Source organism: Hyla sarda, chromosome 6 (genome assembly GCF_029499605.1).
Source record: "Hyla sarda isolate aHylSar1 chromosome 6, aHylSar1.hap1, whole genome shotgun sequence".
NCBI classification, from domain to species: domain Eukaryota; kingdom Metazoa; phylum Chordata; class Amphibia; order Anura; family Hylidae; genus Hyla; species Hyla sarda.
The window spans coordinates 255,239,711-255,253,379 of record NC_079194.1 but is presented as its reverse complement, the minus strand read 5'-3'; the positions used below and the strand labels follow the sequence as shown (position 1 = coordinate 255,253,379).

The window sequence follows — 13,669 nt, the reverse complement described above, 5'->3', positions numbered from 1 at the left end:
CAGTCTGATATTCTGATCCACCAGGGGTGGACATTTTTGGCAGAAAGGGTTTTCCAGGGAGGTGATTGGATAATGACTTTATCAATGCAGACACCAGCAGCTCTATTGATACCTAAAAGCAGCTTCTGTGGTTTCTTTTGTTAGTCACTATGACCTGTTTCCATTGCTATTATGTTTACTATTATAGCCTTATTTTGATCAGTTTGTCCTAGGTTTTGTAAATGACTATATTTTATTATATTTGATGTGATGTATATACAGTACAGACCAAAAGTTTGGACACACCTTCTCATTCAGAGTTTTCTTTATTTTCATGACTATGAAAATTGTAGATTCACATTGAAGGCATTAAAACTATGAATTAACACATGTGGAATTATAGACATAACAAAAAAGTGTGAAACAACTGAAAATATGTAATATTCTAGGTTCTTCAAAGTAACCACCTTTTGCTTTGATTTCTGCTTTGCACACTCTTGGCATTCTCTTGTTGAGCTTCAAGAGGTAGTCACCTGAAATGGTTTTCAATTCACAGGTGTGCTGGTGTGGAGGAGGAGGTGTGATGGCTACCACAGCTACCACAGTGGCATGCTATTCCATCTGGTTTGCGTTTAGTTGGACCATCATTTATTTTTCAACAGGACAATGACCCCAAACACACCTCCAGGCTGTGTAAGGGCTAATTGACCAAGAAAGAGAGTGATGGGGTGCTGCGCCAGATGACCTGGCCTCCACAGTCACTGGACCTGAACCCAATCGAGATGGTTTGGGGTGAGCTGGACTGCAGAGTGAAGGTAAAAGGCCCAACAAGTGCTAAGCATCTCTGGGAACTCCTTCAAGACCATTTCAGGTGACTACCTCTTGTAGCTCATCAAGAGAATGCCAAGAGTGTGCAAAGCAGTAATGAAAGCAAAAGGTGGCTAGAACCTAGAAAATGACATATTTTCACACTTTTTTGTTATGTATATAATTCCACATGTGTTAATTCATAGTTTTGATGCCTTCAGTGTGAATCTACAATTTTCATAGTCATGAAAATAAAGAAAACTCTGAATGAGAATGTGTGTCCGAACTTTTGGTCTGTACTGTATATCCATAGTCTTTTTTGATTATTACTGGACTCACTATGTTCTTGTTTTCTAACATAGTTGTTTTGTATGTAAGAAGTTAATGTGATGACACAGGGTTTTTATTTTACCTGTCCCATCACATGATTGCTAAAAGGAGTCTATGTATTTTTAGTATGACTAAGGGTGGTACACACCTGATGCGTGTGATTCTATGATGTATGACTTGCATTGTTGATTTGTATGGCATAAAGAGACTCATTCATTGCATCCATCCTGCGCTGGATTTGTCTTCTACATTATTATTAGATCGCAATCACATTGCAGACATATATATTGGCCTGAAGACATATTTCTAGTCAATAGAGCAATGTCCCCATGTGCTAAAAGTTTCTTTGAAGATCATTCTTCTCTTCTGTGGCCAAAGTTTTTTTTATTAGTCAACTGGAATTATATCAAGAATCCATCAAAATTCTTCAGATGCAGAACATTTCCATTGTGGAAGCTTTTTTTGAAGTTAAGTTAAGTTAAGAAAAGTAAACAACAATTTGGAAAAACATAAATTCAATGAATAGGAAGAGCGGGGTGTCTTTACCTTCTCTAAGTTTTTAAGTTTAATGGATGTCCTTTTTCAATAACAGTATTGATTATTAGTAAATTCTTTGGAAGGGATTACTCTTAAGAAGAAGCCTCTGTGGAGTGAAATAGAAAAAAGCATGAAAATTCTTTCCAAATACAAGGCACTTCCAGAACATTTCAATGATTACGAGCTATTTGATGAGTTTATTCAACTAGAAGAAGCTGTACACGTGGAAGCACTTAAAATAGTGAAAAAACATGTAGGTTATTAAAGGGGTACTCCGGCCCCAAGACATCTCATCCCCTCCAGAGAACCTCCAGCGCTTCCAGCAGTACTTATAGGTGGGTGCTGCATGCTAGATTGCTGGGGTCCCCAGCGGCAGGACCCCCGCGATCAGACATCTTATCCCCTATCCTTTGGATAGGGGATAAGATGTCTTGGGGCCAGAGTACCCCTTTAATAATTGTTATGGAGAAATGTGCAGAGAAATGTGTTTGTCTAGATAATTTGCTGAATTTTTTCTGCACCTTACTAGGAGCAATGCATCCTAGGATCATATATCCCACATTTACTGGAACAATAAAAGGAATCGGTATGGATTCTTTGGTATTCGTAGGGTTAGTCTTGCACACTAGGACAGAGTCCCCCTGAGCATGAAAATGAGAGAATGTTAAAAATCCCCACATTCAGGGAGGGGGTCAGGCTGGTCTGAGTAGCCGGGCCAGAGCGCACTCTTCCTGGGTATACATGTCTGAGAGGTCACCGGTGAGACCTCCAGGGAGACTTGTAAAAATTCCATAGGCCCAGTGCACTCTCACCCGGGTATGCGGCCTACCTCCTCTCCCTGCGTAGGACCAGGCCCCTGGGATTTTTACAAGTCCCCCTGGAGGTCTCACTGGGGCCTCACAGAGCAGTCCTCCCCACTCCCCAGCGGCGACCAGGGGTTTCCGGGACAATCCGGTGTTTCTGCAGCCTTGACCCCCCCCCCACCCTCGACTTAGACCTCAGATCAGACGTGGCGGCCCGCTGATCCTCTGTGGAGTGAAGTAGAAAAAAGCATGAAAATTCTTTCAAAATACAAGGCACCTATAGAACATTTCAATGATAACAAACTATTTGATGCGTTTACTCAACCTTTTTTGTCTTTGCTAATTTTTATTTTTTTTTGCATCTTCCTAGGAGCAATGCAAATGTAGACCGTATATGCCATATTTACTGGAACAATGAAAAGAATCAGGCTTCACTTAGATTAGCTAAAGAAGATATCTGGTGTTACTTAAAATACCAAACGCTAACTCACCTTTCTTCGCTCCCCCGATGTGCCGATAAAGGTCTTCTGTCTTCTGGGCCCAGTCCTCTCCCGCATCTTGGAGCCCAAAGGGTCACACTGCGATCAGCTTATCGCCAGCAGCAGCGATGTCCAACCTCGGCTGTTGATAGGCTGAGCGCAGTGTCATGTAAGGAGCCTGGGCCCTGCCTTCTCCCTGCTGCAGAAGACCAATATCGGCACATCGAGGGAGTGACAGAAGGTGAGTTACAGTTTGTTATTTTAATCTTTGCAATCTGGACACAAGAGATGCAAAAAAAAATAATAATAATTCCGCCGGATATCTCCATTTAAAGGTAACCAATCATCCGATTTTACCTTTTTATATAATTCTTGGCAAAGGGTTATATAGGGTAAAATCTTTATCCTCACCATACCCGGGGGACGCTCCTGCCCCCAGGGATGGCGAGGATATGAACTTATAAGATGCTCCCCACCACGCCTGTAAGTAGTCCCCTAGACGGGAAGCTCTTCTCACCTAGTCCCATGTCTTTGGCAGGCGGCGACGCCCCCTCTGCTTGATTGATGGGCTACATAATTGCTCTTCTCCGTCTGTTAAAGGAGTACTCCGGCGTGCACTTTTTTCATTTTATCCCGTCCGGGCTGCAAAATAAAAGAAAATACACTTTCTCTTACCTGCCAACGAGCCCCCGGAGCTCCAGGACACTCCGGTACAGGTGTTTGGTCCCCGGGCTGTATTCTTCTTACTTCCTGTTTGCCCGGCACGTCACACGGTGCTTCAGCCTATCACCAGCCGCAGCGATGTCCCGCCTCGGCTGGTGATAGGCTGAAGCACCGTGTGACGTGTCGGGCTAAAAGGAAGTAAGAAGAATACAGCCCGGGGACCGAACACCGGAGTGTACTGGAGCTCCGGGGGCTCGTTGGCAGGTAAGAGAAAGTTTGTTTTCTTTTAATTTGCAGCCTGGACGGGATAAAATGAAAAAAGTGCGCTGGACTACTCCTTTAAGTGAGCAGAGAGATGACGTGGCCTGTGAAGGGGGTGTTGCTGCCGGCCAAAGATACTGGACTAGGTGCGAGAAGCTCCCCGACCAGGGGACTACTTACGGGCACGCCGTGGAGCAGTTTATAAGTTCATATCCTTACCATCCCCACAGGCAGGAACGTCCCCGGGGATGGTGAGGATAAAAATGTTACCCTATATAAGCTTTGCCAACTTTATAGAGGGTAAAATCTGATGATTGGTTCTCTTTTAAGGCAGTTTTAATTATGAAAACACTTTTTTATTTTTCTTATGTGGATTTGTATACTTGGATACAAAATCAGATAAAACTGTTGTCAGAAATCAGTAATACATGGTTCTTAAAAGTACAAAACACAATAAATAACACAGTGTTGAATGAAGCAGTCATGTGGAAAAAAAAATCAAATAAACAGGACATTAAAACAATCATCGCTTTAATAGCCGGATTAAAAAGTAACTAAATTAACCTTAGGCGAACAACACATGACACCGCACCATGATTTTTTTTTAAGTATAGCTTTTTCATCTTGTCTGTCCAAATAATAATTTTCAGAAGTCTTATTCAGATGCAACTTTGCAAACCTAATCCGCCATGTTCTTCTTAGAGAGGCTTTCTCTTGTAAACCCTTCCAAGTAAACCATGCTGCATGAGTCTTTTTCTAATTTCGGCTTATATTGAGGTGATCCCACTTGATGATCAATAAATAAAGGGCATTTGATCTGCCTAACTACTATCACATTTCCTATGGAAACAATTAGGGTGTAGGGTTTTCACGCACTGCTTCTCCATTTTGGCTTTATTTTGATCAGTTGCCCATAGCAGCAAATTAGATAATTGCTTTAATTTTTAAAAAGGCCTCTGAAAAATAAAGAAGCCATCTGATTGGTTGATATGGAAAGGAAAACCCCCAAGGCTCCCTGATATAACTCAAAACTGACAAAAGTAATAATGAATTAATATTTAGTGAAAATGAACTGTGAAACTCAGATATTGCTTCTGAATTGTGGTTCAATAGAATCATTTTGAAAAACAAACTAATAAAACTGGTTGCTCAACCTTTTGGGAGAGCTATTCCTATCAAGTGATTTCTGTACCTCTCAATGGGACTTCTTGGCCCACCACCTGCGACTGAGACCAAGCTTCCTGACAGTGGGCGCCACTTTTTGCTCCAGAATGCCTTTAGGCTTTCCACCCTGCCAGTATATTTATATCAAAAATACTTATGGTTTTTATCCAACCAATCCCCCAACTCCCAGGATGTTGCACCATATTCAAGTATTTCCCAACCAGAGTGCCTCCAGCTGTTGCTGTCCGGGCATGCTGGGGGTTGTAATTTTGCAACAGCTGGAGGCACCTCTGGTTGGGAAACACTGACCTATACTATACACTACTGTATAGTCCAACATGTTGGGAGTTGTAGTTTTTGCTTGGAGCAGCTGCTGAGCCACAGGCTGTATCAGGGTATGCTGGGAGTTGCAGTTAATAACTAACTGCAACTCCCAAATTTAATTAAAAAAAAGGTTTTAAAAAGTCACATCAAAATAAAAATGGTACTGTTAAAAACTACAGATTGGGGCGCAAAAAATGAGCCCTCATACAGTATAAGGAGAAATAAAAAAGTTATAGGGGTCAGAATAGGACAAAATTTCCCCGTATATGTGTATCCTGTGATATATAATTTAGTGACTTGCCAAAAAACTACAGTTTTGTCTCCTCTGTACAAAGGACAAGCTACAAAGCTTCTGGTAGAATGTCCTTTGACACTGGAAACACTGGACAAAGTAATAGAAGTGTCAGAAATGTACCTATCAATCAGCTTTATGTAAGCTTGCAGGGCCAGTTCTGCCTGTAGGCAAAATAGGCAGCTGCCTAGAGTGATCTCTTCATGGGGGCGCCACTCTGCCTGCTGCAAGAAAGTTAGTAGCCAGCCACAGGGCCGGTTTTAGACTTAGTTTGGCCCTGGGCAAAGTTCAAAGCGGGGCCCCCAAATGCTGAAATATTTCACTGACAAGCCAGTGACATTTAGTTAATGGGGTTATCTGGCAGGGTTTTTTTTCTAACTATGCCCAGTCTGCGTAGTATGGGAAAAAAATTGTATTCACCTCCATCGCTTCTGCTCTGGGCCCGATACATCATTGGGCCCAGGCACCAGAAGAAAGATCAGGGGCACAAGCCAAAAGACATATGTTCCCCTACACACTATATATATATATATATATATATATATATATATATATATATATATATATATATATAATATATAAAATGAGATTTCTCAAAACCTGTGCAGAGGAAAAGTTGACCTCTGACTGGTTGCTATGGGCAACCGTAACATTTTTCCTCTGCACAGGATATAAGAAATCCCCCCCCCCAAAGTTCTCAAATCATTCAACTGCCTACACAAAGTGATTAAATATTAAATATTACCTCCATATTGTTAAGGCCCATTCACATGGCAGAATTTCCAAGTGGAATCCAGCACTAAAATCTAATTTGGAAAGTCTGATATACAAAGTTAAAGGGGTATTCCAGGAAAAAACTTTTTTATATATATCAATTGGCCCCAGAAAGTTAAACAGATTTGTAAATTACTTCTATAAAAAAATCTTAATCCTTTCAGTACTTATGAGCTTCTGAAGTTAAGGTTGTTCTTTTCTGTCTAAATCCTCTCTGATGACACCTGTCTCGGGAAACGCCCAGTTTAGAAGAGGTTTGCTCTGGGGATTTGCTTCTAAACTGGGCGGTTCCCGAGACAGGTGTCATCAGAGAGGATTTACACAGAAAAGAACAACCTTAACTTCAGAAGCTCATAAGTACTGAAAGGATTAAGATTTTTAATAGAAGTCATTTACAAATCTGTTTAACTTTCTGGAGCCAGTTGATATATAAAAAAAAGTTTTTTCCTGGAATACTCCTTTAACCCGTACAGGACCCAGGGCGTATGGATACGCCCTGTGTACCTGGGTCTTAAGGACCCAGGGCGTACCTGTACGCCCATGGGGATTTCGGTCCACGCCGCATGCCGGACGGGGACCGGACCGGGGTGACTGCTGATATCGATCAGCAGGCACCCCGAGCAAATGCCCAGGGGGGTCATCAGACCCCCCCAGGTCGGCGATCGGTGCAAATCACAAGTGAATTCACACTTGGATTTGCGCCGATTCCGGGTCATGCGGGTCTATGGGCGACCACCAATAGCAGATCGGGGGCGGGGGGGTTAACTTTCGTTTTCCCTGTTTTGCCCACCCACAATAGGCGGGGCAGGACGGGGAAACGACGGAGGACCGGCGCCGAAGATCCACTTACCCGTCGGTGGAGGCTGCGGGACGGGATCGGCTGTGGTGATCGGCGCGGGCGGCGATGTCGTGCAGCAGAAGAGGACAGCTCCCTGGATCCGACGGAAGCCGGTAAGTTGCCTAGCAACATCTGGAGGGTTACAGTCTGAGACTGTAGCCCTCCAGATGTTGCAAAACTACAACTCCCAGCATGCCCAGACAGCTGTTTGGGCATGCTGGGACTTGCAGTTTTGCAACAGCTGGAGGTCTACAGTTTACAGACCACTGCACAGTGATCTCTATACTGCCCTCTAGATCTTGCAAAACTAAAACTCCTAGCATGCCCACACAGCAGTTTGCTGTCTGTGCATGCTGGGATTTGTAGTTTTACAACATCTGGAGGTCCACAGTTTGGAGATCACTGTGCACTGGTCTCTAACTGTAGACCTCCAGATGTTGCAAAACTGCAAATCCCAGCATGCCCAAACAGCAAACAGCTGTCTCGGCATGCTGGGAGTTATAGTTGCGTACCTCCAGCTATTGCATAACTACATCTCCCAGCATCAGTATATGCTGGGAGTTGTAGTTTTGCAACAGCTGGAGGCACACTGGTTGGAATATACTGAGTTAGGTAACAGAACCTAACTGAAGGTTTTCCAACTAGTGTCCCTCCAGCTGTGGCAAAACTACAACTCCTAGCATGCACGGTCTGTCAGTACATGCTGGGAGTTGTAGTTTTGAAACAACTGGAGGTTTGTCCCCCCATGTGAACATACAGGGTACATTCACACGGGCAGGTTTACAGTAAGTTTCCTGCTTCAAGTATGAGCTGCGGCAAATTTTTCGCCGCAGCGCAAATTTCTAGTGAGAAGCTCACTTCAAACCTCCGCCAGTGCGAATGCACCCTAAAAACACTACACTACCCTACCACATAATAAAGGGTAAAACACTACATATACACCCCCTTACACTGTCCCCCCCCCCCCCAATAAAAATGAAAAACTTATTGTACAGCAGTGTTTCCAAAACGGAGCCTCCAGCTGTTGCAAAACAACAACTCACAGCCTTTCCGGAAAGCCACTGACTGTCCAGGCATGCTGGGAGTTTAGCAACAGCTGGAGGCACCCTGTTTTGGAATCACTGGCGTAGAATACCCCTATGTCCACCCCTATGCAACCCCTAATTTAGTCCTCAAATGCGCATGGCGCTCTCTAACTTCGGAGCCCTGTCGCATTTCAAGGAAACAGTTTAGGGCCACATATGGGGTATTTCCGTACTCGGGAGAAATTGCACTACAAATTTTGGGGGGCTTTTTCTCCTTTTAACCCTTATGAAAAGGAAAAGTTGGGGGCTACACTGACATGCTAGTGTTGCCCCATACTTTTTATTTTCACAAGTGTTAAAAGGAAAAAAAATTCTCCTGAGTACGGAAATACCCCAGATGTGGGCGTAAAATGCTCTGCGGGCGCACAACATGGCTCAGGAGTGAGAGCGCACCATGTACATTTGAAGCCTAAATTGGTGATTTGCACAGGGGTGGCTGATTTTACAGTGGTTCTGCCATAAACACAAAAAAAGAAATACCCACATGTGGCCCCATTTTGGAAACTACACCCCTCATGGAACGTAACAAGGGGTATAGTGAGCCTGAACACCCCACAGGTGTTTAATGAAAATTCTTCAAAGTTGGATGGAAAAATGAAAAAAAAGATATTTCACTAAAATGCTGGTGTTACCCTAAATTTTTCATTTTCACACGGAAAAATGGGAAAAAAATGGCAAAATTTGTAACCCCATTTCTTCTGAGTAAGAACATACCCCATAAGTAGATGTAAAGTGCTCTGCTGGCGCACTCTCAGAAGAGAAAGAGCGCCATTGGGATTTTGAAGAGAAAATTTGTCCGGAATTGAAGGCCACGTGTGTTTACAAAGCCCCCATAGTGCCAGAACAATGTACCCCCCCCCACATGTGACCCATTTTGGAAACTACACCCCTCACGGAATGTAATAAGGGGTACAATGAGCATTTACGCCCCACAGGTGTCTGACAGATTTTTGGAACAGTGGTTCGTGAAAAAAAAAAATGTAATTTTTCATTTGCACAGCCCAGTGTTCCAAAGATCTGTCAAACGCCAGTGGGGTGTAAATACTCACTGCACCCCTTATTAAATTCTGTGAGGGGTGTAGTTTCCAAAATGGGGTCACATGTGGGGGGGTCCACTGTTCTGGCACCACGGGGGGGCTTTGTAAATGCACATGGCCCCCGACTTCTATTCCAACCAAATTCTGTCTCCAAAAGATCAATGGCGCTCCTCCTCTTCTGAGCATTGTAGTGCGCCAGCAGAGCACTTGACATCCACACATTGGGTATTTCCATCCATAAATTTTGGGGGTCATTTTCTCCTATTACCCCTTGTAAAATGTAAAATTTGGGGGAAAACCAGCATTTTAGTGAAAAAAAATTTTTTTTTTCATTTACACATCCGACTTTAACAAAAAGTCGTCAAACACCTGTGAGGTGTTAAGGCTCACTGTACCCCTTGTTGCGTTCCTTGAGGGGTGTAGTTTCCAAAATAGTATGCCATGTGGGTTATTTTTTTCACTGTCCTGGCACCATAGGGGCTTCCTAAATGGGACATGCCCTCCAAAAACCATTTCAGCAGAATTCGCTTTTCAAAAGCCAAATGTGGCTCCTTCTCTTCTGAGCATTGTAGTTGTTAAAACACCTGCGGGGTGTTAAGGCTCACTGTTTCCCTTGTTGCATTCCTTGAGGGGTGTAGTTTCCAAAATAGTTTGCCATGTGTTTTTTTTTTTTTTTTTTTTTTTTGCTGTTCTGGCACCATAGGGGCTTCCTAAATGCGACACGCCCCACAAAAACCATTTCAGCAAAACTCACTCTCCAAATTCTCACTGTCGCTCCTTCCCTTCTGATCCCTCTACTGCGCCCGCCGAACACTTGACATACACATATGAGGTATTTCCTTACTCGAGAGAAATTGGGTTACACATTTTAGGAAGATTTCTCTCCTTTTACCCCTTGTAAAAATTCAAAAACTGGGTCTACAAGAACATGCGAGTGTAAAAAATGAAGATTTTGAATTTTCTCCTTCAATTTGCTGCTATTCCTGTGAAACATCTAAAGGGTTAACAAACCTTTTGAATGTCATTTTGAATACTTTGAGGGGTGCAGTTTTTATAATGGGGTCATTTGTGGGGTATTTCTAATAAGAAGACCCTTCAAATCCACTTCAAAACAGAACTGGTCCCTGAAAAATTTCGATGTCTTCCAAAAGTAAAAACATGTCAACTTTATGATGCAATCATAAAGTAGACATGTTGTATGTGTGAATCAATATATCATTTATTTGGAATATTAATTTTCCTTGTAAGCAGAGAGCTTCAAAGTTAAAAAAAAAAATGCAACATTTTAAATTTTTTCATCAAATTTTGGAATTTTTCACCAAGAAATGATGCAAGTATCGACAAAATTTTACCACTAACATAAAGTAGAATATGTCACGAAAAAACTATCTCGGAATCAGAATGAAAGGTAAAAGCATTCCAGAGTTATTAATGCTTAAAGTGACAGTGGTCAGATGTTCAAAAAATGGCCGGGTCCTACAGTGAAAATTGGCTGGGTCCTTAAGAGGTTAAAATTGTGCTGAATGGGATTTTCACTGACATATGTACAGGGCAGAAAAGTCTGATATCTTGATTAAACAAAAAAACATGTAAATTTTTAAAACTTTTTTTTTTCTAAATCCTCTGGGAAATGCATTGCTGTCAATAGAGCTGACTTACCGTATTTAAAAGTGACCACATGAAATGTTTGCTCAGAATTTCTCTGCTGTGTCAATTGGGGCCTTACTGATGAAAACTCACTAAACAAAGACCAATAATACCACCACATTATGACCACATATTACCACCACATAGTCACTGAATAATATCACCTTGCTGGTACTGAATAAAACACACTGTGGGGATTTACTCTGGCTGGTGTTTCCATCACATCTCATCATATCTGTGTAAAATCCCATATGTGTCAGCTGCACTGGATTAATTAAAGGAAATCTGTCACCAGTGTCACCTGCACTAATCTGTCGGGACTGACACTGATGATAACGGTACTCACCTTGTCCCATTCCGTGGCGGGGATCTCCTGTAATCTTCTCCAGTATCTTCGCTTCGGGCACCGGCTTGGGCACGGGCGGAGCTTAGTCACGTGACCGCTGCTACCCGGGACCCTAATAATCAATAAGCTCCGCCCATGCCCCAAGTCGCTGCCCAGAGTGAAGAGACCAGAGAAGATTACCGGAGATCCCAGCCACGGAACGGGACAAGGTAAGTACTATTGTCATCAGTGTCACTTGCACTACCTGTCGGTACCGACAGGTTAGTGCAGGTGACACTGATGACAGATGTCCTTTAAGAAGCGCTGGCCTCCCAATAAACCCGGCACATCTGTGGTACCCCTGTTACTGGAGTAACTAATATTAAAGGTGGTGGGCTGTCTCTGCTGGTGCATGGGACCACTGCAGCCAATCACTGGACTCAGCCTCCATGTATAACAAGTACATATACATGGCTGCTGAGGCTATTCATTGGCTGCCGCAGTCCTATGCAGTATAGGGTGACAACATTGGAGCGCTACTGTCACGGACTCTGGAGCAGTGGACAGGAGCAACAAGAGGGATACATTTTTTATTCAACCTCCCAATCCCTGCCCTCTGGGAATTTTTTGTAAAGCTGGAAACCCCTTTTAACATAACTGGTCAATAATCATGAGCAGGTTTTAACTATCATTATAACAAACATACCACAGTGAAATGTCAGAGGTTTGTACTCATGGGGGTCCAGGTGCTGAGACCCCCACTGATCACTAGAATGAAGGGGCAGAAGTGCTCAGCTGCACGTGCTGTGCCCTCTCATCTCCATTCTGCACAGCTAAAGCAAGTGGCATATTTGTACAATGGAAGTCTACGGGACGTCTGGTATATACAATTGCCAGAAGTCCCATAGACTTTCATTGTAAATCTGATTTTTATAGATGTGCAGAGCAGAGAAAAGAGGCGCAGTGTGTACAGCTGTATACTTCAGTTCTGACCCTTCATTCAAGCGATTGGTGGAAGTCTCAGCACCTAAACCCAACTGATACAAACTTCTGACATGTCACTTTGACTTAAATACTTCACTGTGACATGTCAGAAGTTTGTTACAATGACAGTTACTGTACACTTTAGGATCGGGTCATACATAGTGCATTGGCAGCAAACTTCATGCTGTGAAAAATCGGCTGCACATTTTGCTATGAGCCGACACACAGGGCTTCCCCATTGCAGTCCTGTGTGTGCAGTAAGGTTTGGAGGCAGGCCTGTGTGTCAGTTTTGTCAATATGCTCGCCTGTCTCCAAACCTTACTGCACACACAGGACAGCGGTGGGGAAGCCCTGTGTGTCTGCTCATAGCGTATTTCCCACAGCCAGGTGGATTTCTTGCAGAATGAGACACGCTGCATATGCGTTGTGGGTGACCCCCACCCTTAAAGTAATTACGCAGTGCCTCTCTCTTCTGTCTAATCTGACAATGGGCATCAAGAAATGTTCATGCACAATGCCCACAGCCACCACAGCAACTGGCTGGCACTGTACACATCCTAATTATTAGACATGTGCATAATACCTGTGCCAGGGCCAGGTTAGGCTTCATTCACACTGTCGGCTGTCTCTGGCAGTGTGAAGCCCGTTATTTTAGGATCGAGAAAAGGCAGACAGGCAGGTCAGGTACATCTACCTCAACTCCAACCCTGAACCCTAACCCCAGTATTAAAAAGATTACAGGAGAAGGAGGTTTGTTACGGTGTTTCACCCCAGTAGAAAGGAGATTACATGAGAAGGAGGTTTGTTACAGTGTGTCACCCCAGTAATAAGGAGATTACATGATGAGGAGGTTTGTTACAGTATTTCGCCCCAGTAGTAAGGAGATTACATGAGGAGGAGGTTTGTTACAGTGTTTCACCCCAGTAGAAAGGAGATTACATGAGAAGGAGGTTTGTTGCAGTGTGTCACCCCAGTAGTAAGGAGATTACATGATGAGGAGGTTTGTTACAGTGTTTCACCCCAGTGGTAACGAGATTACATGAGGAGGAGGTTTGTTACAGTGTTTCAACCCAGTAGAAAGGAGATTACATGAGAAGGAGGTTTGTTACAGTGTGTCACCCCAGTAATAAGGAGATTACATGATGAGGAGGTTTGTTACAGTGTTTCGTCCCAGTAGTAAGATTACATGAGAAAGAGGTTTGTTACAGTGTGTCACCCCAGTAGTAAGGAGATTACATAATGAGGAGGTTTGTTACAGTGTTTCACCCCAGTAGAAAGATTACATGAGGAGAAGGTCTGTTGCAGTGTGTCACCCCAGTATTAAGGTGGGGCGTGTCAAA

The 13,669-nt window shown here is 43.3% G+C and overlaps 1 long non-coding RNA gene across 1 annotated transcript in view; it reads right to left on the bottom strand.

The window, feature by feature from the left end:
* Positions 1-1,493: 1,493 nt before the first annotated feature.
* LOC130276945 (uncharacterized) overlaps positions 1,494-13,669 on the bottom strand; it is a 153,850-nt gene continuing 141,674 nt past the window's right edge. Inside the window, exon 3 of the long non-coding RNA XR_008845304.1 lies at positions 1,494-1,759. This is a non-coding gene — a long non-coding RNA (uncharacterized LOC130276945). The remainder of the gene's footprint in view (positions 1,760-13,669) is intronic.